Here is a 27,051-nt window from a genome sequence, read left to right on the forward strand (position 1 = left end):
TGGCCCCTCCTCCTCTGGTGTATCTGCAGGTTCAGTGGCCTGGTGAATCCCTTGCAAGATGAGAGGTGGTGAATGTCAGCTCACCGGTATCAACTCTGTGGCCATTTATCAGGTGAGATCAAAGACATGTCCATGTATTGGGGTTCTCCTTGCTCAGACTGGTGTGCTGTCTTCTCAACCATCTCCTCCTTCACATTCAACGATTGGTAGCCTTCAAATGCTGGGGAACTGACAGACACATCAGACCTGACACACTGTTGCACTGAGATTCTCAGACAGAAATTATTTGCCTTTTCTACCCTGTAAAATGTTTGCAAAGAAAACCAACAGGTGAAAGACAATATTTCAGCTGAGATTATTTTAGTTTTTATGTTGACATCTGACGTCACACTGCAGTGAGGCTGAACACAATTTGGAGGATCAACACTTCTAACTGGGCATAGTTCAGGCATAAGGACACCACATTAGATTCTCTGTTTTCCTCTCTGCCCTTCATCAAGCTGTGACTTGGCTCAGTTCGTCTCTCTCCATTAGCACAGCTTCACATCCCGGGTATCTCTCACAGACCTACTAAGAACACACATTTGTTGGCATGTGACGGTGGTGAACTCAGAGTCAGCAATGCCGTTGAACCTGAAGAGAATGTGATCAGGCTTTCTCGTCGCAGACTGACACTGCGGTATTCTTGTGGTGTGAATGCTACTGGCACCCAGTATGCTATTGTGGGTTTTTACAAATAAAATGACATGAGGCATTTTATGTTTAAGGACAACTATAACAACTCATTTATTGTCCTCCAAACACAGAAACAAAGTACGGTTTTAAAAAAAAATCACGTAATGACATCATAATATCTGTCCAGCCTTTTAAAAAGAAACAAAACTCAATGTTGGTGGTTGTTAATTCTGCATGTTTCCACCCATTACATTAATCTACAGACACCCCTTCCCCCCAGTCCTCTCACTGCTCCCCCTCTGTGTCCCTTATAGCAGTTGTCCCTTCAATGTCACTTGCAGGATGATATGGACGAACACATCAAGATCCCTCAGTGCTCCTAAGGGTGCTGCTATTTACTGTGGAGTTTCCTCCAACATTGGACCAATAAACCTCCTCACACTTGTCCAGATTAAACACTGTCCCCATTTCACCATCCAGGTTTCCAACTGGTCTACATCCAGTTCTGTCCATTTGATAACCTTCCTCACCACCCACAACAGCACCAACATTCACGCCATCAGCGATCTGATCAGCCCATGTATATTTTAATCTGATCAGACAGAGGCCCCATCACTGATCACTGTGGACACACTGGTTACATATCTACAGTCAAAATCATTCTCAATTCCATCAGTCCGAATGTTGCTACAACACACACCATTCAAACCCTCCCACACAGAGACTCGAGGAAAGTTACATATTTATCACAAGCCCAGAGTTGGATTCAATGGTCTGGTCTTGTTGCTCTGGATGCTCTGCTGCAAAGTTCATTCAGAGTAGTTCAATGTAACCAGATACATCATCCCTGAGATACCAATATACAACATTGTGTCACAAACAAGAGAAAATCTGTAGATGCTGGAAATCCAAGCAACACACACGAAATGCTGAAGGAACTGAGCAAGCCAGGCAGCATCTGTAGGACAAAAAAAAAAATACAATCAATGCTTTGGTCCAAAACATTTGGCAAGACTGGAGACAAACAGACAAGGAGTAGAGTTAAAAGGTGGGGATAAGGGAGAGAGAAAACATGGTAATAGGTGAGTCCTGAAAAGGAGGAATGAAGTAAAGAGCTGGGAAGTTGATTGGTGAAGAGAGAGAAGGACATGGAAGAAAGAAAAGGGGGGAGGAGCACAAGAGGGAGGTGATGGGTGGGGAAGGTGAGAGAAGAAAAAGGGGAGGGTAATTGGTCAACAGGGCATTACCAGACATTCAAGAATTTGATGTTCATGCTATCAGTTTGGAAGCTACCCAGACAGAAAATGTTGTTCTTCCAAGGTAAGTGTGACCTCATTGCATTGTATGATTATATTTAAAAAGGAAACTTGATTTAATCAAAGACTTCAACTGTAAGAATGAATCTGGAAGAATTTTATCCATTTACACTGCATGAGAGATTGGAAGATACAGTGCGAGGTCCAACTCCCTCACAGTACCAGAGACTGACAGATACAGAATGAACCCCACACTCCCACACTGTGCCAGAGAGTGGCAGGTACAGAATGAACCCCACACTTTCACACTGTACCAGAGATTGACAGGTACAGAATGAACCCCACACTCTCACACTGTACCAGAGACTGACAAGTACAGAATGAACACCACACTCTCACACTGTGCCAGAGAGTGACAGGTACAGAATGAACCCCACACTCTCACACTGCACCAGATTCAGACGGGTAGAGACAATCTGTTGTTTAACAAACCTGAACAACCCTCATCACCACCTCAGTAGCACCACTTTGACCACTTTACACTGCAATGGGCTCTTGTTGAAATTCTGTTGCCTCTTTATAATTCTGTAAATTTTGTTTTTATTTTGTGAATGTTGTGTCTCTGATACTGTGTGTTTCTGAATCTGCTGGAAGCCAGTTGCATATGACAATAAACGGCTTTCACCCTCACTCAGAAATGGGTCTCTCATGCTGACAATTGGAACTTCGATCTCCTGCTGCCATGTTTCATTACGTAAATGTTTCATATTATCAAGTGTATGTTTTTCTCATTCCATCTGCTTTTCTAGCAGACACCTTAGGTCGAATGGCCGAATACTGCGCCTGTACTTTATGACCCATTTTGTATTTTAGGTTTCCTTCCTGCCAAATTAACCCGCAGCGGCAACTCCCAGCGATCAGCGCCAGTTCCCAGTCCACGGTGTTACCCAAAACGACAATGGGCAGTGCAGAGAGTTCTGATTAGTTGTGCTGTTCCTTCAGATAGCCAATCAAATGATTTGACTGCATGCATCGTTTCTTCAAATAGCCATTGGGAATCTAAAGCAATCCCATCCCTCATTAGCATACTGTTCAGGGGGCTGCCTATTTAATTTGGGCTCCCAGCCAATTCTGCTTACTTCTGGGTCTGAAACGGACAGACGAAATGCCTGAGGCAGCGAAATCCGCTCCGAAGAAGGGCGCCAAGAAAGCTTTGCCCAAACCAGCGGGCAAGGCAGGTTAGAAACGCAAGAGGCTGAGGAAGGAGAGTTACTCCATCTACATCTACAAAGTGATGAAGCAGGTTCACCCCGACACCAGCATCTCCTCCAAGGCCATGAGCATCATGAACTCATTCGTCAACGATATTTTCGAGCGAATCGGGGGCGAGGCTTCCCGCTTGGCCCATTACAACAAGCGGTCAACCATCACATCCCGGGAGATCCAGACCGCCGTTCGCCTGCTGTTGCCCGGGGAGCTGGCCAAGCACGCCGTGTCAGAAGGGACGAAGGCGGTGACCAAGTACACCAGCTGCAAGTAAAGCTCCCCAGTGAGATGATCGAAAACACAACGGCTCGTTTAAGAGCCACTCACAATTTCAGTGAGAGAGTTGTACTAGCATTTAGGTAATAAATTATACATACTTTATGTCTGGTGACAAGAGCTAAATCACGGTTGGAATAACCTCCGACTGCACTGACAAGGAATTGTTGCCTCTCCCTCCCAATGAGTCTGTCCCACCAGTATCCATGCCAACCGGAGAATTGCTGCCATTGTTGGTGTATTTGTGGCTTCAGGAGTTTATTGGTTACAGTTGGGTAACTCCCGAATCTCATTTCAACACGAGCCTGAAAGACCTCATGTCTCTTTCATAGAATAACTTTTTTAAAAAAATTGCAGACTAGACACTGGTCACAGTTTGAGAAGAGCTGTTTGTCCATAACCTGATAACGTTTACACAATGACCAACCGCGGGCAGAAGCTGAGGGTCAGTTTTATTCGGTTCCATTACGGGTTGAAATAAATTAGAGAACTGAGTTCCCAGACACTCTAACCAACTACACTTAAATTAAATGTGCCCGGTTTCAGTAGCAGAAGGAAATGCGAATACACAGACGTCAAACAGGTCTGCAATTATTTAATTTGAAATTAAATTTAAAAGATAGGTTTATTTTTGGCGGGCTTTTCCCAAATTTCAGTGCACTTTGGGGAGGAGACTGTTATTTTCCGCGCTTCTGCTTTTACGGACTGCTGATTGGTGATTGAGGCAGTTCTTCCATTCGGACGTTTCTCTTCAACAATGAGAATAAGCAGGATCACACCAATCACAAACATAAGTTTGCATTCTCAAAGAAGGTATAAAAAGGGCGAGTTGGGGGGCGATGAACATTCCTTCATTCTCGTTTGAAGTTAGCAGTTGCTGTGACTGTGGAAATGTCTGGACGTGGAAAAAGCGGCGCTGGCAAAGCTCGGTTCAAGGCCAAATCTCGCTCGTTTCGGGCTGGACTGCAGTTCCCGGTCGGCCGGGTTCGCAGACTCCTGAGAAAGGGCAACTATGCTGAGCAGGTGGGTGCCGGAGCCCCGGTCTATCTGGCTGCTGTGCTCGAGTATCTGACGGCCGAAATCCTCGAATTGGCCGGCAACGCGGCCCGGGACAATAAGAAGACCCGCATCATCCCCCGACACCTGCAGCTGGTCGTCCGCAACGATGAGGAGCTGAACAAGTTGCTGAGAGGTGTGACTATCGCTCAGGGCGGTGTGTTACCCAACATCCAGGCCGTACTGTTGCCCAAGAAAACCGGTGCTGCCAGTAAGTGAAGAGACGTAAACTGAACCTGTTTACCCAAAGGCTCTTTTCAGAGCCACTCATGGTGTCTGGAAGAGCTGAGCAGCGGGTTATTTCCGTCCATTTGATATCCTGCATCTATCACAGCCTCGACGTTTCTTCCGCGAAGTAAACCGATATAAGTCTGCACAGAAACTGGTTCGCTTCAGTCCCGACTCATTTTCCCCTCTCAGCAGGCTGAATGGAGCTCTCTCCCCTCGTAGAGAGTCAGCAGGTTCACTGGGTGCAGGGTCGTGAAATGAATTTAAGGAGTCAGCCCAAGGAGGAAGACTTTAATCTCCGATCACTGAACAACTCCGCTCGTCATCACCTAAAACCGCGTTGTCTGGGTTCCACATTGCGGGTTGACCCCGGACCGTTCCGGTGTGCAGAAGGCGGGAACATCGCCTGTTCGTTGCTTCATGAGCGATTCCCATCGCCTCACAGAAAAATAACATTTGCGCCTTACATTTGAGAATCAGAATCAGGTTTAGTATCACCGGCATGTGACGTGAAATTTGTTAACTCGACAGCAGCAGTTCAATGCAATACATAATCTAGCAGAGAGAGAGAGAGAGAAAAACAATAGTAAAAAAACCATAATAAATACACAAGTAAGTCAATTACGTATACTGAATAGATGATTTAAAATATGCAAAAGCAGAAAAACGTTAAATTAAAAAAGTGAGGTATTGTCCAAAGCTTCAATGTCCATTTAGGAATCAGATGGCAGAGGGGAAGAAGCTGTTCCTGAATCGCTGATTGTGTGCCTTCAGGCTTCTGTATCTCCTACTTGACGGTAACAGTGAGAAAAGGGCATGCCCTGGGTGCCGGAGGTCTTTAATAATGAACGCTGCGTTTATGTGACACCGCTCCCTAGAGATGTCCTGGGTACTATCAGCAGCTTCTTTCGGTGCTGTGCAGTAGCCCCTCCACACCAGACAGAGATGCAGCCTGTCAGAATACTCTCTGCAGTACAACTAAAGAGGTCTTTGACCGTCAACCAAGGTACACTTAGCCTGTGGAACCAACCGTATTTACTGAAACAACTCGTCCACACATGCCTCTGAATATAAATGAACAGTTTGCGAAAGAGAGGGTCAGTTTGGTCAGATCTCCCGAGAAGCTCCCTATGTGAGGCGGTGCGTCGCTCTGAGTTTGGTTTGTGCCAGGGAGAAAAGGGAGGGGGGGGGGTGGATCGAGTTCTTCAGCACCGTAGTACCAGTCACTTCCCTACATATTCCTGTGTCTAAGACTTCCCTAAATACCCCTGTGCTCTCTGCCTCTGCCACCACCCCTGACAGTGCATTCCAAGTCCCCACCTCTGTTTTCTTCACTTTCTTCCTCTGACCTTAAACACATGCCTTCTAGTAGAAGACATTTCACTCCTGTGAAAAATATTACTGGCTGTCTACACCAACTATGACATGCAGATTTTTATAATCTTCTATAAAATTTCTCCTGAGCCGATGCCATCAGATGAAAAGGTTCCAGCATGTCCAACCTCTCCTCACCACACACCTCCTCCAGACATCCTGGTAAACCACCTCTGCCCTGCTCCAGAACCTCCACATGCTTCCCATAATGAGGTGACCAGAACTGAACACTATACCACTATACTCTCACTGTGGCCTAACCAGCATTTTGTAAACCTGTAACTTTATATCCTGGTGCTTGAACTCAATGCCTTGTCTGATGAAGGCAAACATGCCATACACCGACTTTACCTCCCTGTCAACCTGTGCTCCCAGTCAACCTCAACATCCTTCTCTTTGCCAATACTATTCATGTTCCTACCATTAACTGTGTACCCACCCTTAATGTTGGATCTCCCAAAGTGCACCCCTGGGTATCCTTTTCACCACAATGAATGTACAGGATGCAATGGGATTATCTTTAATCCTACTCGCCAGAGATTTTTCATCACTGTTTCTGGCTCTCCAAATGTTCTTAAGTTCCCTTCTGTTTTTTTTTAAATATAGTCCTCAAACACCCTGTTTGATTCCAGCTTCCTAAGCCTTACATATGCTTCTCACTCTTCATTGACAAAATTTACTTCTTCTCTCATCATCCAAGGTTCTTGAACCTTGCCATCCTTGACCCTCCCTCTGACTGGAACAAACTGGCCCTGAAACACTGTGCAGCTGATCTTTAAACAAATTCATGTCAGATGTGTATTTGTCTCAAAATCAATCCTTTCAGTGTTAAGCATCAAACTTAGCTTCAATCTCTCCACTCAGTGACTGGTGTTATGATTCACATCCACCTATCAATCTCATTTTAACCCTCTCAGGGAGCAGCAATGAACCTCATGATACTGACCCCCCTCCAGTGAAGGTGCAAACCATCCCTCTTGTAAATGTCACCTCTGAACCTGAAGAGGTTCCAATGTTCTGGAATCCTGAAACCCTACCCCTGCACCAGCTCCTCAGCCACACATTCATCTGCTCTAACTTTCTGTCCCTAACACCACTACCACATGGCACTGGGAGTAACCTGGTGATTACAACCTTTCAGGTCCTGCCCATCGACTTCTTCCCTAACTCTCTATATTCACCGTGCAAGCTCATCCCTTTTCAACCTGTCCACTGGTACCGACGTGAACCACCACCTCTGGCTGAGTGAACATTGTTCAGCAGCTGCTCTGAGACGTCTCTGACACTCAGTGAAAGGATTTACAAAACTTGCTGAAACCAACTGAAAAATTCATTAAGAGAGAATAAAGATGAAATACGGCGGTAAGCTAGCCATTAGTATTAAAGAGGATACCAAAAGTTTCTTCAGATATACAAAGTGTCTGCCACAATCACTGGCAGTTTATTCAAAATACACACCACCCTCCGTCCATTATGTCTGATCTGAAATACCTGCCTTCTTGATTTTACCAGTCACTTCCTGTGAAAAAGACTTTGTGCTTTTACCCTGTCTATGCTCCTCATGATCTACATACCTCTACTAGTTCACCTCTGAATCTGCTCTGCTCCAGGGAATAAAATACGAGTCTATACAACCTCTCCTTGGAACTCAAGACACCCCAGGCCTAAGCAAACATCTGGTGTTTTTTTCCCTCTGCACTCTTTCTAGTTTAAGAAAATTTTCCTATAATAAGGCAATCAAAACTATACACAATATCACCAATCAGTCCTCACCAAAGACTTGTATATCTTCCTAACATATCTTCCTAACTCTTATACCCTGTGCCATGACTGAAGAAGGCCAGCAGGTCATCACCATATCTAGCTGAGATGTCACTTTCAGTGAACTATGCATTCACATGGACATTGTTTATATAAATTACTAACAAAAAGGTTCCAGCACCCAGTGGCACACAACTAGACAGAGTCCTCCAGTTTGAGGTACAGCCCTCAAACGTCACCTCTGCTTCCTCCCACTGAGTCAATTATGAAACCAATCAATTATCTCCCCTGGATTCCATCTCTCAGATCTAACCTCCCAGACCAGAGTCAAAGGCCTGGCTAATGTCCATATAGACAACATCCACAACCCTAACCTTATCTACGCACTTGTGAAACTCCTCAAAGAGCTGCAAGATAGTTGTTAGAAATGATTTCCCTGCAGTTGTTAGAAATGATTTCCCTTGCACAAAACTGTGCTGACTGTCTTGAATCAGACCAAATGTTGGTAGACCCTGTTCCTCAAAACCTCCTCCAACAAATTACCCAACACTGATATCAGACTGATGGGCCAGTAGTTTCCTGACTAGTTTCCTGGCACCACATTAAAACAAAATACCTTAAGTCATTGGAGCAGGATTGGGTCTTTTGGCTCATCCAGTCTGTTCCATCATTCCATCATGCCTGATTTATTATCCATCCCAACCCCATTCTCTGGCCTTTTCCCCATAAACTTTGATGCCCTTAATAATAATTAAATTCTACTAACCTCTGCTTTAAATAAACCTACTGACTGCCTTCATGGCTGCCTGTGCCAATGAAATGCATCGAATGATCATCTTCCGACTAAAGAAATTACTCATCTCTATTCTAGACTGGCATCATTGTATTGAGGGTGTAGTCTGGTTCTCGATTCTTCCATTATTGGAAACATTCTCTCATATCAATGCTACCTAGGCCTTTCAACATTCAATGTATTTCTATATGATGATCCCTCATTCTTCTAGACTCCAGTGAGTACAGGCCCAGATCATCAAATGATCGTTATATCCTAACTCTTTCAGACTTGGGATCATTCTCGTGAATTTCCCCTGCAATGCCAGCACAGTCTTTCTTAGAAAAGTGACCCAAACCTGCTCATGATACTCCAAATAAGGTCTGACTAAAGCTTCAGCATTAGATGCTTGCTTTTATATTCTACTTCTCTTGGAATGAATGCAAATATTGCATTTGCCTTCCTTACTACCATCCAAACGTGCACATTAAACTTTAGGGAATCCCGCACTAGGAGCCGCAAAGTCCCTTTACTATCTGATTTCTGTTCTTTCCCTGATTAGATGGAGTCTATGCCTTTATTCCTTCTCCCAGAGTACATGGCCACACACTTCCTTACACTGTATATTGTCTGGCACTTCTTTGTCCATTCTCTAAATCAGTCCAAGTGCTACTGCAGACTCCCTGCTTCCATAACACTGCCTACCTCTCTGTCTATTCTTGATTCATCAGCAGACTTTGCCTAAAAACTGTCAATTCCACATTAGTCGCTCTCCAATCATGTGTAACCTCAACTGGTGCCTGTGATGAAGGAACAATCTCTTCCATGGCCTCTACAGTGTATTCTCTATCTTCTCACAAAGTACAGGTATGTATCTGATAAGGCCCGGTAGATTTAACAACCTTAAAGCATCTTAAGGCCTCCAATATAGATCCCTGCTAATTTGAATGTGGTCTAAGATATCACATCTGATTCATGATATTTCCGTAACTCCATCACTTTCAATAATTTTCTCAATGGCAAAATAACTGTCAGAAATATTCATGGAAAGCCTCTCCCATTTCCACACACAGATGGCCATCCTCATCTCCAAGCGGAACAATTCTGTCTAACTTTCCTTTTCCTCTGAATGTACCGAGAGAATCTCAGAGGATTTTGCTCACTTTTCCTTCCAAATCATGATCTTCTCCTATTGTAGTCCTAACTTTTATGAGAGATCCTATGTCTAATAATATTCTCGAACAATTCCCCGAGCATTGATTCAAGTCTCACCAGTTCATAATTTCCTTGTTTGACTATTGGCTGAGGAACAACATGCCCTGGAATATCAGCATTCCCTTCTCTGATCTCACTATCCTCCATGACCACATTGATGAATACTGATATGAAGTACTGGTTTAGTCCCTCACCCACTTCAGACGTAAACTCTCTCCTTTGTCCTTGTGTTGTTGTACCCTCTCCATAGTGCCCCTTCTCACCAAAGTCATTTCCTATCCCCGTTTGACACTTCTGATTCTCTGTTTAACTTCTCTCTTGCTTGCTTCATATTGCCAGAGGCAATCTTCAATTTATACATCTGAAACATTCCTTATCTTTCATTTTCTTTCAGACTGAATTCATAACATCTCTTACCATACCCCTCTGCCAGTCATATGATTATGTAAAGGGAGAGGGGGTTTAAATGAAGTGAACTGCATTCACTTCACACATTTTGTATGTCATAGTTCCCTGGGAGGCGTTTGATTGTACATAGTTAGGCACTTACCAAGATCCAATAAAAAGAAGTTAGATTTAAAGAGAGCGGTCATTGTATGAGTGGGCCAGAATTGGAGTGGGGAGTTGAAGCTTCGGCACATCTGAGAGGTGTAGGCTGTAGGAAGATATGTTTTTCTTTATTCCTTATTTCTTCTGTATTACACATTTGGAGCAGAAAGGATGCCAGACAAGATTCTGCCTAATGTCAGTGTCACAAAATTGTCTTGGTGGAAGGAGACAGAGGGTGGGCGTGGCAGCTTGTCATTCAGGTTGGAGGCCTCTGACGAGTGACGTTCACAGGGATCGGTTCTGGTACTGTCATTTGTCATCGATGTGAACAGTTTCTCTGACACTGTTGTGAACGTGATCAGTGAGTTTGCAGAGGACAGCAATGTTGTTGGCAGAGTGGACAGTGAAGATTCTTTGAGAGCACAATGGGATTGAGATGACCTGGGGAAGTCGGCCTGTTACGGATTCAAGCAACAATAAATGTATGAGTGAGGCAAGGGTTTTTATAACAAATAACACGTTTATTAAACACTGAAAAACAAACCCCCAAAAGTAAACAAACCGCTCACGTAACCGGAAATCAGCTGCTGTGCGGCAGCTTAAACAGTTCTTAAAGCGATGTTGCAAAAACAGTTCTTAAAGCGATGTTTCAAAAGTTCAAAATGCTTACACTCCATTTGAGAGACTTTTTAAGACGATTTAAATTCTCCTTCACGTTGTGTTGTTGCAGTTCCCAGTCGAACCACACTTTTCCCATGAAGAATTTACGAAGGTGAAATGAAACGGCTTAATGGCACTGACCTTTCCTTTACAAAACTGTTCAGAATCCTTTCGCTATTCACAGGGATTAACACGGGGACAGTCATCGAATTCCTTCCGAATGAGGATCAAACAAGGTCGAACCCGTTTCACCGTCGAAATCGACTTTCCTCGATCTTTTAACTCCCGAACTCCAATCTTCACTCTCCACTGATTCTCAACTAGCAGTATTATAAAGAAACTGCTGGCAATGACCTTTTAAACTTTAGGCATTAAATAAAACTCCATCTTTCAACCACACTGCGTCATAATATTAGATCACGCAGTGGCATGAAGTCAACATGGCAAATCCAGCCACAAACTGCCCCTCCTCACAGGGAGGGGTTCTCCTTTTATACCCTGTAAAAAAAAACTGTCACATGACCTCTACTGGCGGGAAAATGACGTCACTCCACCATCACAAGACCATTACCTCAAGTCCAGTATAGCTTCAACACCCGTCAGGTGACAAGTACACCACTGTCACGTGGTACGTAACAAGCCAAAGAATGGCAGCTGGATTGTGGACAAGAATGTGGACAAGTGTGAGCTCTTGCATTTTGAGAAGTCCAACCAGGGAAGGAGCTGCACAGTAAATTTTTGTGTCCATGGAATACAGGAACATCATTCACTGAAAGTGAAACACAGGTAGTCAGGATGGTGAAGATGATGTTTGGCCTATTTGTCTTCATTGGTCAGGGAACTGAGTACAGGATTTGGGATGTCATATGACAACCGTAATCGTCAAAGTGAGATTGCACTGTATTGTGCACAGTTCTAGTCACCCAGCTACAGGAAGAATGTCATGAAGCTGGAAAGTGTGGAGGGAGGTTTGAGGAGGGTGTTACTGATACTGGAGGATTTGAATTATTAGCAGAAGTTTGGACAGACTAGGACTCTCTTTCTCACCCGAGAGATTAAGGAGCTGACCAGTGACCATTCAAAGCTTTACAAAATCAGTACGCGATCACTGATTGTGTCAGGGTAGGGAAGTATAAATTCACAGGACAATTGTTTAAGGTGTAGGGGAAACATTTAAAGGCTACCTGAGAGGTGGGGGGATGTTGCATGTTTGATTAAGGAGACCAACACTGCAGTAATGTGAAGGATTTGATGAGGTTTTCTAAGTAAAGGATTTAAATAAAATGATGAATGGTGATTCTGATGGGATTACACTGCTCGCCTCCCAATAGGCTGAGATATTGTGGAGCAGACATGTTGGTAAATCACACAGAGGAATAATGGGAACAGGCTTACAGCAGTCGGGCATTTTCACTTCCTCAGCATTAACCAGATTACCTTTGTATGAAAAGCTTCAATTTCCAGGAGTAATTTGGCAGATGCAGGATCAGTTCATCCTTCAGCAGAAACAATATTCGAAAGGGAGAATGAGGCAACCATCACCAACAACGAAAGACAAAGGCAGCATAAAAGAACATGAGAGAGCAGAGAATATCATAAAAGTTAGTGGGAAGCTAAAGGATTAGGGAACTTAACAAGAACAGAAGGTAACTAAAATAGTAATATGGAGAGAACAAATGAATTATTAAAGTAACTGGCCAGTAGTATGAAGGAGGATACTTAAGAATTTTTTTCAGACAATTAAGGAGTAAAAGAGAGGCAAGACTGGATCAGGATTCAGGTTTCCCATTCTCACCTTCAGAATCACATCCCTCCCTGATCCACTTTTACACTGTTTACTTTATTCTGTATTTCTTATTTAACCCGGCAGTCTTGATTATTTAGTGAAGAGGTCCACAGTATGGCAAATGCATTTCAATACAGATAAATGTGAGACAGCGCACATTGCAAAGTCAAACCAGTGTAGAACTTACACTATGAATGATCGGTCACTGGGGAGTGTATTGGGCCGGAGAGATTTAGGGGTAAATCTCTCACACACAGTTCATTGAAAGTGGTGTCATTGGTAGACAGGGTGGTGAAGAACAGGGTTTAACATGCTGGTCTTCATTAGTCAGGGGATTGAGTATATCAGTTGGGACATTATGTTACGGTTGTGTAAGTGACTGGAGGCCACACTTATCGTATTGTGTACAGCTCTTGTCACCGTTATAGGAAACGTGGTTAAACTGGGGAGAGTGTAGAAAAGATTTCCAAGGATGTTTCCCGGACCTGAGGTTCTCAGTTACACAGAGAGGTTGGTCAGACAATGTCCGTTGTCCTTTATTCCTTGGAATCAGAATCATTTATCACTGTGTTATATGACAAGGAATCTGTCATTTTATTTTGACGGCAGTACAATGCGATGAAGGTGCAGATGTAAACATTGTGTCATGAGAACGCCAAGAGATTCTGGGAATCGCGAACAACGCAGACAAAATGCTGGAGGAACCCAGCAAGTCAGGCAGCATCTCCCACCAGAATCCTGATGAAGGGTCTCAGCCCGAAATGTCGACTGTTTATTCCCACCATTGATGCTGCCTGAGTTGCTGATTTCCGCCAGCATTGAGAGTGTATTGTGTAGAGAGAGTGAGTTAAAGGAGCGGCGGCTTAGACCAGTGTCACTGAGTTTGTGGGTCCGAACACATCGTAGGATTTCTCAGCGTCTCCTGTCGAAAATGAAAAGATTTTTTCTGTTACGGAAGTGCCCCACTCCCCAGCTCAGTCCTGAAGAGGAAATTAACCACAAAGTTTTAATTAGTTTAAATAACTCAGCCACAAAGCAGAGACCAGGTCAACTATCAGGAGAGAGAACGCGGGCAATGCAGTAATGAAACAGGTTAAAACAGAAAGCACTGCCTTTAATCCTAATTACACTTTCGTTCCAGCGAACATTCCGGCCTCAGTGACGGACTGGGACTAGTCCGAGTCTCCGCAGCGTCCGATTTGAATTGGAATCGGCGAGTTTTTGAGGAGAGAGAAACACAGAAAAATGAAGCTGCCGGGAGCTGACAGCAGGATGTCTCCACCCCGTCTGCTCGCTGCCTTTAAATTGTTCTGTGCCGCCGCCTTTCGCTTCATTTCTCATTTGGTTCTGATTGTGAGAAGGATTTATCAGAGTCACCGACATGACTGAGACAGCACCCGCCGAAACGGCTCCTCCAGCCGCACCCGCCGCCGCAAAGAAGACTCCTGTGTTTTTGATGCTCTGCGGTACTTGTCTTGTGCCAAGCTTAGTGTTTAATCTGATGGCCAAAGAGGTCAATTTTGTTTCATCAGGCTATAGAACCTTCTTCCAGTTGACTTCAGAGTCTTCTGGCAAACTCCAGGTGAGATTTCATGAGAGCTTTTTTCAACAATGGCTTTCTCTTTGCCACTCTCCCAAAGAGCTCTGACAGGTGATGCATCTGGGCAACAGTTGTTGTATACACAGTCTCTCCCATCTCAGCCACTGAAGATTGTGATTTCTCTAGAGTTAGCATAGGTCTCTTGGTGGCCTCCCTCACTTGTCCCCTTCTTGCACAGTCACTCAGTTTTTGAGGATGGCCTGATTCTGTCAGATTTACAGCTCTGCCATATTCTTTCCATTTCAGGATGAGTGACTTAACTGAACTCCAAGGGATATTCAGTGACTTGAACATTTTCTTGTATCCATCTCCTGAATTGTGTTTTTTCAATTACCTTTTTGCTGAGCTGCTCAGAGTGTTAATTTGTTTTTTTTTGTTTAGTTTCTCCCAGGATACTGACTACCAACAGTCGTGTATTTTTACTACAATCAATTGAAACACCTTGACTGTACACACTGACCTCCACTTAACTGATAATGTAATTCCTAAAACTACTTGGCTGTACCAGTGATGATTTGGGGGTGAATATTTATACAGTCAATTACTTTGTGTTTTATATCTGTAATTAATTTAAAGCACTTTGTGGAGATCTGTTTTCACTTTGACACAATAGTCTTTTTCTCATGATTAGTAAAACAAATGCCAGATTCAATCCACCATCATTCAATGTTGTAAAACAATAAAACATGAAAACTTTAAAGCAGCATGAATACTTTTCATAGGTACCTTACATGTAGGGCAGTGATGGTGAAAGGGAAGGGAAAGAAGACACGGGGAGGAGTGGTCTCAAGATCCTCAGGTGTTTCTCCCGATGGGATAAAGCACAAAATGGGAAATATCAAAGAGAGATGAGAATGGAAATGTGATTGTCATGAGAGATTTAATCGAAAGCAGATTGGGGTACCACGACATCGAGTACCTTTGCTCTGTGAGCTGCAACAACCACAATCTGCCAGTGGTGACCCATTCTAGTTCCATTTCCCATATCGGTGCCTTACAGCTGTCTTAACTAGTGGTGGGGTAGTAATGGGGACAAGCTGTCACTTCCTATTAATTGCTGCTTCAAATTGCCTCTGTCAACCAAGTCCAGCTCCTGGCTTTTACATATGGCTTAGCTACGAAGCCCGACAAACTCTTTCTAGTGACAGGGAGGGTTCAAATGGGTTTACTGGCATCATATAACTAACTGCTATGGGCAGATGGGGCTTTCACCCACGGTTGGCAGCTCATCTAGTGGAAGGAAAATTCTGATCTGAAACCTCTACTGGCTTGTGGCTCGACCCATTCATGGGGAAGGCTTCGGGAGTAAACCCCGAGGAACAATCTAGAGCTGGATTCCCTGTCAGTCCGATGTTCAATGCAGACTGGCAATCCTGTGATACCGTTGGTGCCTGACCCGATCGGTCTCTGCCGTTACTCTGGATTCATCAGCTGCATGGAGAGCAGGAGCCCCTGCATGGGCAACAGCTTACTTTACGTATCGTACTACCCTGGCTTGCATATTGAGTTTCACAGCGAGGGTACAATATTCATGGTCGACCCTGACCCAGCAGAGGGCCATCACTACAAAGTCTGTCCATGGCCTCCTCTACTACTACGATGAGGCCAAATACAAGTTAGATGAGCAACATCTCATATTCTGACTGTGTAGCCTCCAAGCTCGACAGCATGACCATTGATTTCTCCAAATTCTGGAAATCACTACCCTCTATTCACCCCTCTCCCAAACTGCTCCTTTTTTCTGACTTTTCCCCATTCTGGTGCCATTTAAGCCCTTGACTTCTCCTCACACATCCTCATGACCTGCCCATCAACTCTCTCTGGCTCTCCACCTCCTTTGTGTCATTCCATGGTCTAATGTTCTGTCCTAATGGATTCCTTTCTCTTCCTCTCTTTGCCTTTTCTGCCTGTCACCCAGCTCCTCACATCATTATCCCTCCACAAACCACACCCCCCAAGCGCTTGTCCTCCTTCCCCTCCCCCCACCACCTTATTCTGGTTTCTGTCCCTTTCTTTCTCATCCCGATGAAGGTTCTCAGCCCGAAATGTCGACCGTTTGCTGAGTTCCTCCAGCATTTTGTTGTCTGTTTGCTTCAGTCTGTGTATTGATTAAACTAATCAAACTGGTACAGTGGAAGAGGAATTTGTGGAGTGGTCAGAGACAGTTTCTTACAGCAGGATCTTACCCAGGAACAGGACATTTCAGATGTAATCTGTGTAATGAGGTGGGATTACAGAGAGATCTTGTGGTGAAGGATCCGTGAAGAAGTGATCACAATGAGGGAGAACTCCAGACCACAGACTGAGGGTGAATACCAGGGTCCAGAACCAATGTCCTCAACCAAAGTAAAGGCAATTACAGAGACGTGACAGTGGAGTTGTCTGGGGCAGATGGGGTAAATAGGCGCAGGGACAGATCAGTAATGACCAGTGGCGATGTTTAAGGAGACTGTTTATAATACTCAGCAGACATTGATCAGACATCAGACAGAGGGATCACAGACAGCAAAGAACCTTCTGTGGTTAATGGAGTTCAAAGGAAATATTAAATCAAAGAGCATATAAACAGGCAAGGGTTGGCGGTAGAAAATGGATCAGGATTTTTCCAGGAACCAGTGATGAGACAAAAACTAAAACTAACAAGGAAAAAGCAGATAAGTTAACTCAATAATTTGCATTAGTGTTCACAGTGGGGACACAGCAAACATCCCACAGATATCTAACGGTGACATTTCAACATTGTGCAATAAAGTGTAACAATCACCATCAGGAGGGAGAAACTAATGGAACTAAAAGCAAACATTTCCAGGTCCCAACGACCTGCACTGGAGGGTTTCACAATAAGTCTGGAGAGAAAGTAGAGACATTGAAGTCTGTTAAAACTCACTGTGTTACAGAAAGGTCCCAGTGGAGTTGAAAACCATTGTTGAAGGGTGGAAGATAAAAAACAGGTGACTGTAGTCCAGTTAACTTCACTTCAGCTACTGGAGTCTATAATCTGTGAAGAAATAACGTCATTTAGAAAAGTTTAATGTCATTGAACTAAGTCAAGAAGGTTTACAGTCAGATTCACACAGCACAGAAATGAACTGTTCACACTGACCAAACTTCCCATCTGAGCTTGTGGTCAGTAACCCCCTCACCACCACATTATAAACAAGGTTATCCTCCGCTTTGTCCCATTTTCTTGCATTTGACCCATATCCTTCAAAACTTTTCCTTCCCATCTACCTGTCCAAGTAACTTTTTAATGTCCTGACGAAGGGTCTCGGCCCGAAACATCGACAGTGCTTCTCCTATAGATGCTGCCTCGCCTGTTGTGTTCCACCAGCATTTTGCGTGTGGTGTTGTTTGAATTTCCAGCATCTGCAGATTTCCTCGTGTTTGCATTTTAACTTTTTAATGTACCTAATTCAACCACTCCCGCTGACAGCTCATTCCATTTACTGACCTGCCTGTGTGTGGAAAAGTTGCCCTTCAGGTTCCTATTAAATCTCATCTCAAACCAATGCCCTCCAGTTCCTGATTCCCCAAACCTGGCAAAAAAAAATTGTTATCTTTGACCCAACTCAGGCCCCCTACAATTTTATACACCTCTGCAATATCACCACTCATTCTCCAGTATTCCAAGGAAAATCATCCAAAATACTTGCCACAAATCAGTCCTTCGAGATCCAGTAACATCCCCGTAAATCACCTCTGCACTCTTTCCAGCTCAATGGTGCCTGTCATACAGCACGGTCACTAAAACTAAACACTATTTATGAAATGCGGACAAACCAACGTGTTGTACAACTGCACCATTTCATCCCAGCTTCTATATTCAGTGCCCTAACTGAAGGCCAGTGTTCCAAAAGCCTCTTCACTACCCTATCCATCTGGATCCTGGTTTTTGTCTCTGTAACCTGGGTTACTGAATGTTAAGTCATGTTTGACAAACATACCAGAGATTTGAGACTTTACAGGGGAAGAATGAGAAGTGGTGATTTTGGATTGTCAGGAGCCATTTGCCAAGATCCCACATGAAAGGCTGATGCACAAGACCAGATCTCAGTACTGGGAAGGAAGTGTGTTAATATTGACTGAAGACTGGTTATCATACTGAGACAGAATAACAGGTCTGTTTCAGGCTGGGATGACATAACTACTGGAGTGTCCAAGCAACCTGTTCTGGACCCTCCATTATTTACTATTGATATTAATGACCTGGAGGAGGTGCAGAGAGTGAGGAATCCCCGATTGTCAATGACGGGAATGTGGTACGGGCATGTTCTGATTGGACATTTGGTCTCTACAACAGGATATGGGGAAGCTGGTGAGTCGGATACTTGGTAAATGGAGTTTAATGTGTTAAGTGTGATGGGATGTGGTAGGAGGAATCAAAATTCACTGCTATTTATATGAAGAAAAATTGTAAATGAAAGAAATCGAGAGGGGTCAAGGTGTGCCTGTACAGCAAAATAGAGACGGGTGCAGTGAGGGGTTCATGAGACCATATATGACCAAGGTTCAGAGGTGAATGGTTCATTGACATTTATTGCTGAGGTGCTGGTGCAGAGAAACAGAGAAGTGTTTTTACAGTGTCAGAGTCAGGGCACATTGATGTATTTTGAGACGTTATAGCAGGTCAGGACACACACAATGAATGGCAGGATCCTGAGGAGTGTTAAGGAAAATATAAACCTGAGGCACAGGTACATAGTTCCCTGAAAGTACCAACACAGGTAGACAAGGTGGTGAAGAAGGTGCACGACATGCTTACCTTCATCGGCAAAGGCTTTGAAAGGAGTTGGGACATCACATTACTGTTGTACAAATCAATAATTTCACCACACCTGGAGTACCCTGTGCAGCTCTGGTCACCACGAGAGGAAGGATGTGATTACGCTGGAAAGGTGCAGAAACGATTCACAGGAATATTACCTGGACTGGGGGATTGCGTTACAAGGAAAGATCAGACACACACGGGGACTGTTTTCCCTGGAGTGAAGGAGCCTGAGGGGAGACCTGAGGGAAGTTAATAAAACTATGAGAGGTGCAGACAAGGTAGACAGTCAGAATCACTTCCCCAGGGTAGAAATATCAAATATGAGAAGGCACAGCTTTAAAATGCCAGGGTGAGAATTTAAAGGTGGATTTCAGGCAGGTAAGATTTCTGTTTCCGTACAGAGAGTGGTGAGGGCTGCCATGCGGAGTGGTGGAAGTAGATATGATAATGACATTGAACAGGGTTTTAGATAAGCCATTGAATATTCTGAGAATTGAAGCACATGAATTATATGCCGGCTGAAGAGATTTAGTTTCATTTGGCATCGTGTTCAGCACAGACATCATGGGAAGAAGGGCCTGTTCCTATGCTGTACTGTTCTGTGTTCTCGGTGAGCCTCAGTGACGGGGGATTCTTTAGTCAGAGTCACAGACGGGTGTATCTGTGGCAAGGAGAGAGACTGTAGGATGGTGCATTACCTCCCTGGTACCAGGTTCAAGGATGTGACTGAACAAGTTCAGGCCATTTTGAAAGGGCAGGGTGAGCAGCCAGAGGCCGTGTCCATATTGGATCTAACAAAAGAGACAAATTCCTGCAAAAAGACTTAGGGAGTTGGGGAAAAAGTTAAGTAGAAACTCTGTGATGGTGGTGAGGGGGGTAATCCCAGTGTCACCTGCTACCGAGGGAAGAAATAAAAAGGTGGTACAGTTATTTGTGCAGCTAACAAGCTGGTGCAGGACGGAGGGTTTTAGTTACATGGATCATTGAGTTTTTTTCAGGAGAGGAGATGGGAAGAGTGAAAGGTCAGTAAGTGGCATTGACGGATGTGTATTAACACAGAAATTAAGTCCAAATAGACAAATTACAGTGTCTCAGTAGCACTACAAGTGCACAGATAAACAAATATTAGAAGTAAGAGAAAGAATAAAAAGTTACTGCAAACAGTCTGACATGAGGGGTGTCATCACTTCCCCGGCTACAGGTTGACTCATTACAGAGCCGAGGGTCAGAATGACTTCATACTGCGCTCCTTGGAGCAGTGCAGTGGTGTTAGTCTGTTACTGAAGATGCTCCTCTGTTCAGCCAAGGAGGCATGCAGAGGGTGAGAAACATTGTCCAGAATTGTCAGGATATCCATTGGATCCTTTGTTCCACCATGGCCTCCAGTACAGTACCGCTGCATAAAAGACAGGACAAAAAGGCTTCTGGACAGCTCCTTCCACCAGGCTATCAGATTGATTAACTTACACTCATTTGAGGGTACCTCTCTGTTACATTGGCTGTTCTATTTTTTTAATCAAGTATTATAAATTACTATGATTGCACATTGCATATTTAGATGGAGACATAACGTAGATTTTTACTCCTCGTGTACGTGAAAGATGCAAGAAATAAAGTCAATTCAAATTCAAGTATCTCCTCTTCGCTGACAATCAACACTGGCCCTGGTGCACCTCAAGGATGTGTGCAGTTAACCAACTGCTCTACTCCCTCTATACCCATGACTATGTGACTAAATATAGCTCAAATGCAATCTATAAATATGCTGCATACAACCATTGTCGTTAGAATCTCAGATGGAGATGATTGGACATACAGGAGTGGGATATACCAGCTAGTTGAGTGGTGTCGCAGCAACAACCTTGTGCTTAATGTCAGTGAGACAAAACAGCTGATTGAAGGAAGGGTAAGACGAGGGAACACAAACCAATACTCATAGAGGGATCAGAAGTAGACAGTGAACAATTTCAAGTTCCTGGGTGTCAATATCTCTGAGGATCTATTGATGCAGCTACAGTATAAAGAAGGCAAGACAACAGAGATATTTCATCAGGAGTTTGAAGATATTTGGTTTATCACTTTAAAACACCCAAAAACTGCTGTAGATGTATTCTATATATATTATTTATAACATATTATTTGTTTTTGCACAATATTTAATTTACTTATATGCATATCCATATACACACACATACTGTAATTTATTTATTATTTCTATATTATCATCTCCTGCATTGAACTGCTGCTGCTAAATTAACAAATTCCCTGACACCTGCCGGTGGTAATAAACCTGATTCTGGTTCTGACTCTGAATTCATCCCCACAGACGGATGTGGCCAATTCACTGGGTATATTGAATGTGGAGGTTCATGATTGTCAGGAGGAAAAGAGGGTTTGAGAGGGTTAAGAGATCTGTTATGATCTCTTATTCCTGGCAGAATGGTGCAGCAGACGGGATGGTCCGATGGTCTCGGAGCAGCTACAGGACATTTCAAAGGGAAAGTTGAGCAGGCAGACATCGTGGTGGACGGTGCATGTTGGTTTTAGCAACGTAGGGAGGAGGAGGGATGTGGTCCTCTGCAGTGAATTTACAGAAATAAGACAGAAACTAAAAAGTAGTAAGCTCTATATGACTCCCAGTGACACTTGTTAGTGGGGGGAGATATAGAATGATACCACTGATGAATGTGTGGCTGAGGAGCTGGTGCAGGGGACTGAGTGCCAGTTTCATGGATCAATGGGACATCTTCTCGGGATGGGTAGGCAGAAACTGTTCACTCCCTGGGGTCTTTTAGGGAAGGAACAGTTCTCTCTGCCCGAAAACTGCACAGAATAGTTTTGATGTGACAGGGTGGAGGTTGAAAGTAAATCTGAAGGGTGAGTTGATGGATGTGGATAAAATTACTTGAGGCATACAAAGGTTAGAGAGACAGAGACTGTTTCCCATGCTGTGGCTGTCTAAGGCTAAAGGGAATAGTTATAAGGTGAGAGGGGGGTGGTTTAAAGGGGATCTGGAGGGTAAATATTTGACACAGAGAACAGCTGGTATCCCGAATGAGCTGCCAGAGGAGGTGGTGGAGGCAAAAACACAAAAAGTCTCTGTTGATGAACACTTCCCAGGAACCTGTCAATACTGTGTTCATCCTGCCCTAGTTTAACTGTTCTCCATCTGTATAAACGATCTGGATGAGAATATGGTAAACTGGATCAGCAAGTTTGCAGATGACAAGATTAGGGGCATGATGATCAGCAAAGGCGGCTAGAAAATCTTGATGTGGGATGTGGACCAGCTGGAAAAATGAAGGTGCTTACAATTGGGAACACACTGTCTGAGGGGATGGTGCAGTCTGGTACTTAAGGTCCATCAGGATGAGCATTTGAATCACCAGGGCAGGGTAGGAGACAGACCAAGTGCTGAGTTAGTGGAGGCAGATTCTCAATGGTCAGTATGGACATGGAGAAACCACTGACTGTGAAAGATCAGTGGGAACCTAGAACACAGAAATTCAGGATTCACTTACCTAAAACACTCATAACCCAGGACAATGGATTTCTGTTGGACAAAGGTATTAATGCATTAGGGTTAGTAGTGAATCACCCACCTCAAATGGCTACCAAAATGCGCCCATGGGAATTTGGTGAAGTACTCTGGTTAATATCAGGAGAGATGGCGGACAGCTTGGTCAGAATGGAAGGGTGCAAATATCTTCTCAGAGGATAAGGGGTTCAGTGGAACAAGATCACAGCTGAGAATGAAGGTAACAAACCCTACTGCAGTGGAGGACTGCTGTTGCCAGGGTTGTCCAGGACAGAAACAGACTCTCTGGCCCATCACATTTATGCTCCCCATCACGCACAGGTATACTAATCCCACTTTCCTGCATTAGTTTTATATCCCTCCAGGCCTTGCTCACTGAAGTACCTGTGCATGTGTCTCTAATATTGTTACACAGTTCCCTGTATGTGGCATCACAGGTAGACAGGGTTGTGTGTTCTACTTGCCTTATCAGCCAAAGAACTGCATCTCATTAGAATTGTACAAAACTGTTTAAAGACAGATTTAAAGGAGATCTGAAGGGTACACACTTCACACAGAGAATAGCTGCTATCCTAAATCAGCTGCCAGAGGAGGTGTGGGGACAGAAACCCACAAAGTCTCTGTTCATTAAAACTTCTCAGGAACCTGTCATTCACTGTGTACATCCTGCCCTGGGTGAACCGCTCAGAATAGAGTCAGTGATTTATACAGAACTGAAACCGTCCCTTCGGTAAAACTCATTCACGCCGACCAAGTTGTCGACCTGAACTCGTCCCATCCGCCTGCATTAGGCCCGTGTCCCTCTCAACCTTTCCTATCCATGTAACTGTGCAAATATGGTTTAAATATTGTACCTGAGGCGGAGAGCCGGTGCGGTGAGGCGCTGACAGACACTCACTGTTCCGTGAGCAGGAAGAGGAGAGGCCGATTCCCACCGTGGAGCCGAAACTCAAAGTAGAGACCGACTCCACTTTACTACAACCCCGTGCCCACCATCCCGGACCAACCGCCCGCACCGGACCGTTCCCCTGGAAACGACGTCGTTGACAGTGTGACATCTATGACGTCAGCTCGTCACAGATTGGCAATACGCAACTCGTTTTCACGTGACGCGGAGTCAACAGCACGGGAGGCGAGGCGAAGAGACCTGTCAATCAGTGGAGACGCTGAAAAATTGCCAGCATTTTAACAGAGTGAGTACTGAGGGGGATTTCCGGGAACGGTGACCCCACCCACCCACGGGAATTGAGTGTGTTATAGACAGTAATATTCATATTTTAATTGACTCTACGGTCTTATAGATATTTAATATTTGTATTTTCTACATTTTTGTGTGGATAATCTTTTATAATTTGGGGTAAAAAAAATCGTTGTAACGAGATCACTGAACCCTTTATTAAAAAAGAACGTTACGGAAAAATATTGTCAAAGCCAAAATTTTAATCCAAACTAAGTTAAAAGAAACATAGGATGAAGAGGTCAATACTCCCCAATGCCATTAGGCTTTACAATTCTACCGCCAGGACTTAAGAACTTTTTAAAAGCTATTATTAATGCTTTTGAGATAGTGATTTAGATGCATATCATATTTTTTTACTGAGTTAAGTATTGTATGTAATTAGTTTTGCTACAACAAGTGTATGGGACATTGGAAAAAAGTTGGAATTTCCCCTTGGGGATGAATAAAGTATCTATCTATCTATCTATCTACAGCACAATACAGACCCTTCAGCCCACAAAGTTGTGCCGAACATGTCCCTACCTCAGAAATTACTGGGCTTACCCATAGCCCTCTATTTTTCGAAGCTCCTTGTAACTATCGAAAAGTCTCTTAAAAGACCCTATCGTATCCATCTCCACCACCGTTGTCAGCAGCCCATTCCAAACACTTACCACTCTGAGTAAAAAACTTATCACTGACATCTCCTCTGTACGTACTCCCCAGCACCTTAAAACTGTGTCCTCTTGTGACAGCCATTTCAGCCCCGGGAAAATGCCTCTGACTATCCACACAATAAATGCCTCTCAACATCTTATACACCTCTATCAGGTCACCTCTCATGCTCCGTCACTCCAAGGAGAAAAGGCCGAGTTCACTCAACCTATTCTCATAAGGCATGCTACTCAATCCAGGCAACATCCTTGTAAATCTCATCTACACGTTTTCTATGGCGTGTGCATTCTTTCTGTAGTGAGGCGACCAGAACTGAACACAGTACTCAAAGTGGGGTCTGACCAGGGTACTATATAGCTGCAACATTACCTCTCAGCTCCTAAAATCAATTCCACAGTTGATGAAGGCCAGTACACCGAACGCCTTCTTAACCACAGAGTCAACCTGCGCAGCAGCTTTGAGTGTCCTATGGACTCAGACCCCAAGATCCTTCTGATCCTCCACACTGCCAAGAGTCTTACCATTAATACTATATTCTGCCATCATATTTGACCTACCAAAATGAACCACTTCACACTTATCTGGGTTGACCTCCATCAGCCACTTCTCAGCCCAGTTTTGCATTATATCAATGTCCCACTATAACCTTCAGCAGCCCTCCACACTATCCACAACACCTCCAACATTTGTGTCATCAGCAGACTTACTAAACCATTCCTCCACTTCCTCATCCAGGTCATTTATAAAAATCACAAAGAGTATGTATGTGGCCCAGAACAAATGCCCGAGGCACAACACTGGTCACCGATCTCCATGCAGAATATAACCTGTCTTCAACCACTCTTCTGTGGGCAAGCAAGTTCTGGATCCACAAAGCCTCCTTACTTTCTCAATAAGCCTTGCATGGGGTACCTGATCAAATGCCTTGCTGAAATCCATATACACTACATCTACTGCTCTTCCTTTATCAATGTGTTTAGTCACATCTTCAAAAAATTCAATCAGGCTCCTGAGGCACGACTTGCCCTTGACAAAGCCATGCTGGCTATTCCTAATCATATTCTACCTATCCAAATGTTCATAAATCCTGCCTCTCTGGATCTTCTCCATCAACGTACCAACCACTGAGGTATGACTCCTTGGTCTATAATTTCCAGGGCTATCTCTACACCCTTTCTCAAATAAAGGAACAACATCTGCAACCCTCCAACCCTCCACAATTCATCCTGTCCCCATTGATGATGCAAAGATCATCGCCAGAGGCTCAGCAATCTCCTGCCTCACCTCCCACAGCAGCCTGGGGTACATCTCATTTGGTCCCGACGACTTATCCACCTTGATGCTTTCCAAAAGCTCCAATACATCCTCTCTCTTATTATCTACATGCTCAAGCTTTTTAGTCTGCTGCAAGTCATCACTAAAATCACCAAGATCCTTTTCCATGGTGAATGCTGAAGTAAAACATTCATTAGGAACCTCTGATATTTCCTCCAGCTCCATACACACTTCCCCACTGTCACACTTGATAGGTCCTATTCTTTCACATCTTATCCTCTTCCTCTTCACATACTTGTAGAATACCTTGGGGTTTTCTTTAATCCTGCCTGCCAAGGCCATTTCATGGCCCCTTCTGGCTCTCCTAGTTTCCTTCTAAAGCTCCTTCCTGTTAGCCTTATAATCTTCTAGATCTCTAACATTACCTAGCTTTCTGAACCTTTTGTAAGCTTTTCTTTGCTCCTTGACTAGATTTATTACAGCCTTTGTACAGCACGGTTCCTGTACCCTACCATAACTTCCCTGTCTCATTGGAATGTACCTACGCAGAACTCCACACAAATATCCCCTGAACATTTGCCACATTTCTTCCGTCGTTTTCCCTGAGAACATCTCTTTCCAATTTAAGCTTCTGATTTCCTGCCCGATAGCCACATATTTCCCTTACTGCAATTAAATGCTTTTCTAACTGGTCCGTTCCTATCTCTCTCCAATGATATTGTAAAGGAGATAGAATTATTATCACTATCACAAAAATGCTCTCCCACTGAGAGAGCTGACACCTGACGAGGGTCATTTCACAGTTGTTATCACAGTGTGCATATTTCACCATATAGTTCAAAGTTCAAAGTAAAATTTATTCTCACAGTGCATACACATCACCACATTCAACCCTGAAATTCATTTTCTGCAGGCATTATTTGCAAATCTATAGAACAGTAACTGTGAACTGCCAATATGAAGAACTATAAACTGTAAACAAACAGTGCAAATGCAGAAAAATATATAGCAATAAATAATGAGCATGAAATAACAATATAACAGAGCCCCTAAATGAGTCCTGACACGTGTGCGGCTATCCCCTTTTCATCAGGCCCCTGAT

General features: G+C 43.9%; 1 long non-coding RNA gene and 2 pseudogenes across 1 annotated transcript; 2 read left to right on the forward strand and 1 right to left on the reverse strand.

Annotated features, from left to right (window-relative positions):
• The window catches only part of LOC140717854 (uncharacterized), a 966,201-nt pseudogene that overhangs the window by 39,326 nt on the left and 899,824 nt on the right, over positions 1-27,051 (forward strand).
• LOC140717805 (uncharacterized) lies at positions 784-23,773 on the reverse strand. Its single transcript, XR_012096617.1, has 3 exons — positions 23,635-23,773; positions 17,362-17,472; positions 784-1,633 (listed from the first exon to the last, which is right to left on the reverse strand). It is a non-coding gene; the product is annotated as an uncharacterized lncRNA (long non-coding RNA).
• Positions 3,097-3,568, forward strand: LOC140717804 (histone H2B 1/2-like; annotated as a pseudogene).

Source organism: Hemitrygon akajei, chromosome 28, assembly GCF_048418815.1.
Source record: "Hemitrygon akajei chromosome 28, sHemAka1.3, whole genome shotgun sequence".
In the NCBI taxonomy this organism is placed as follows: Eukaryota; Metazoa; Chordata; class Chondrichthyes; order Myliobatiformes; family Dasyatidae; genus Hemitrygon; species Hemitrygon akajei.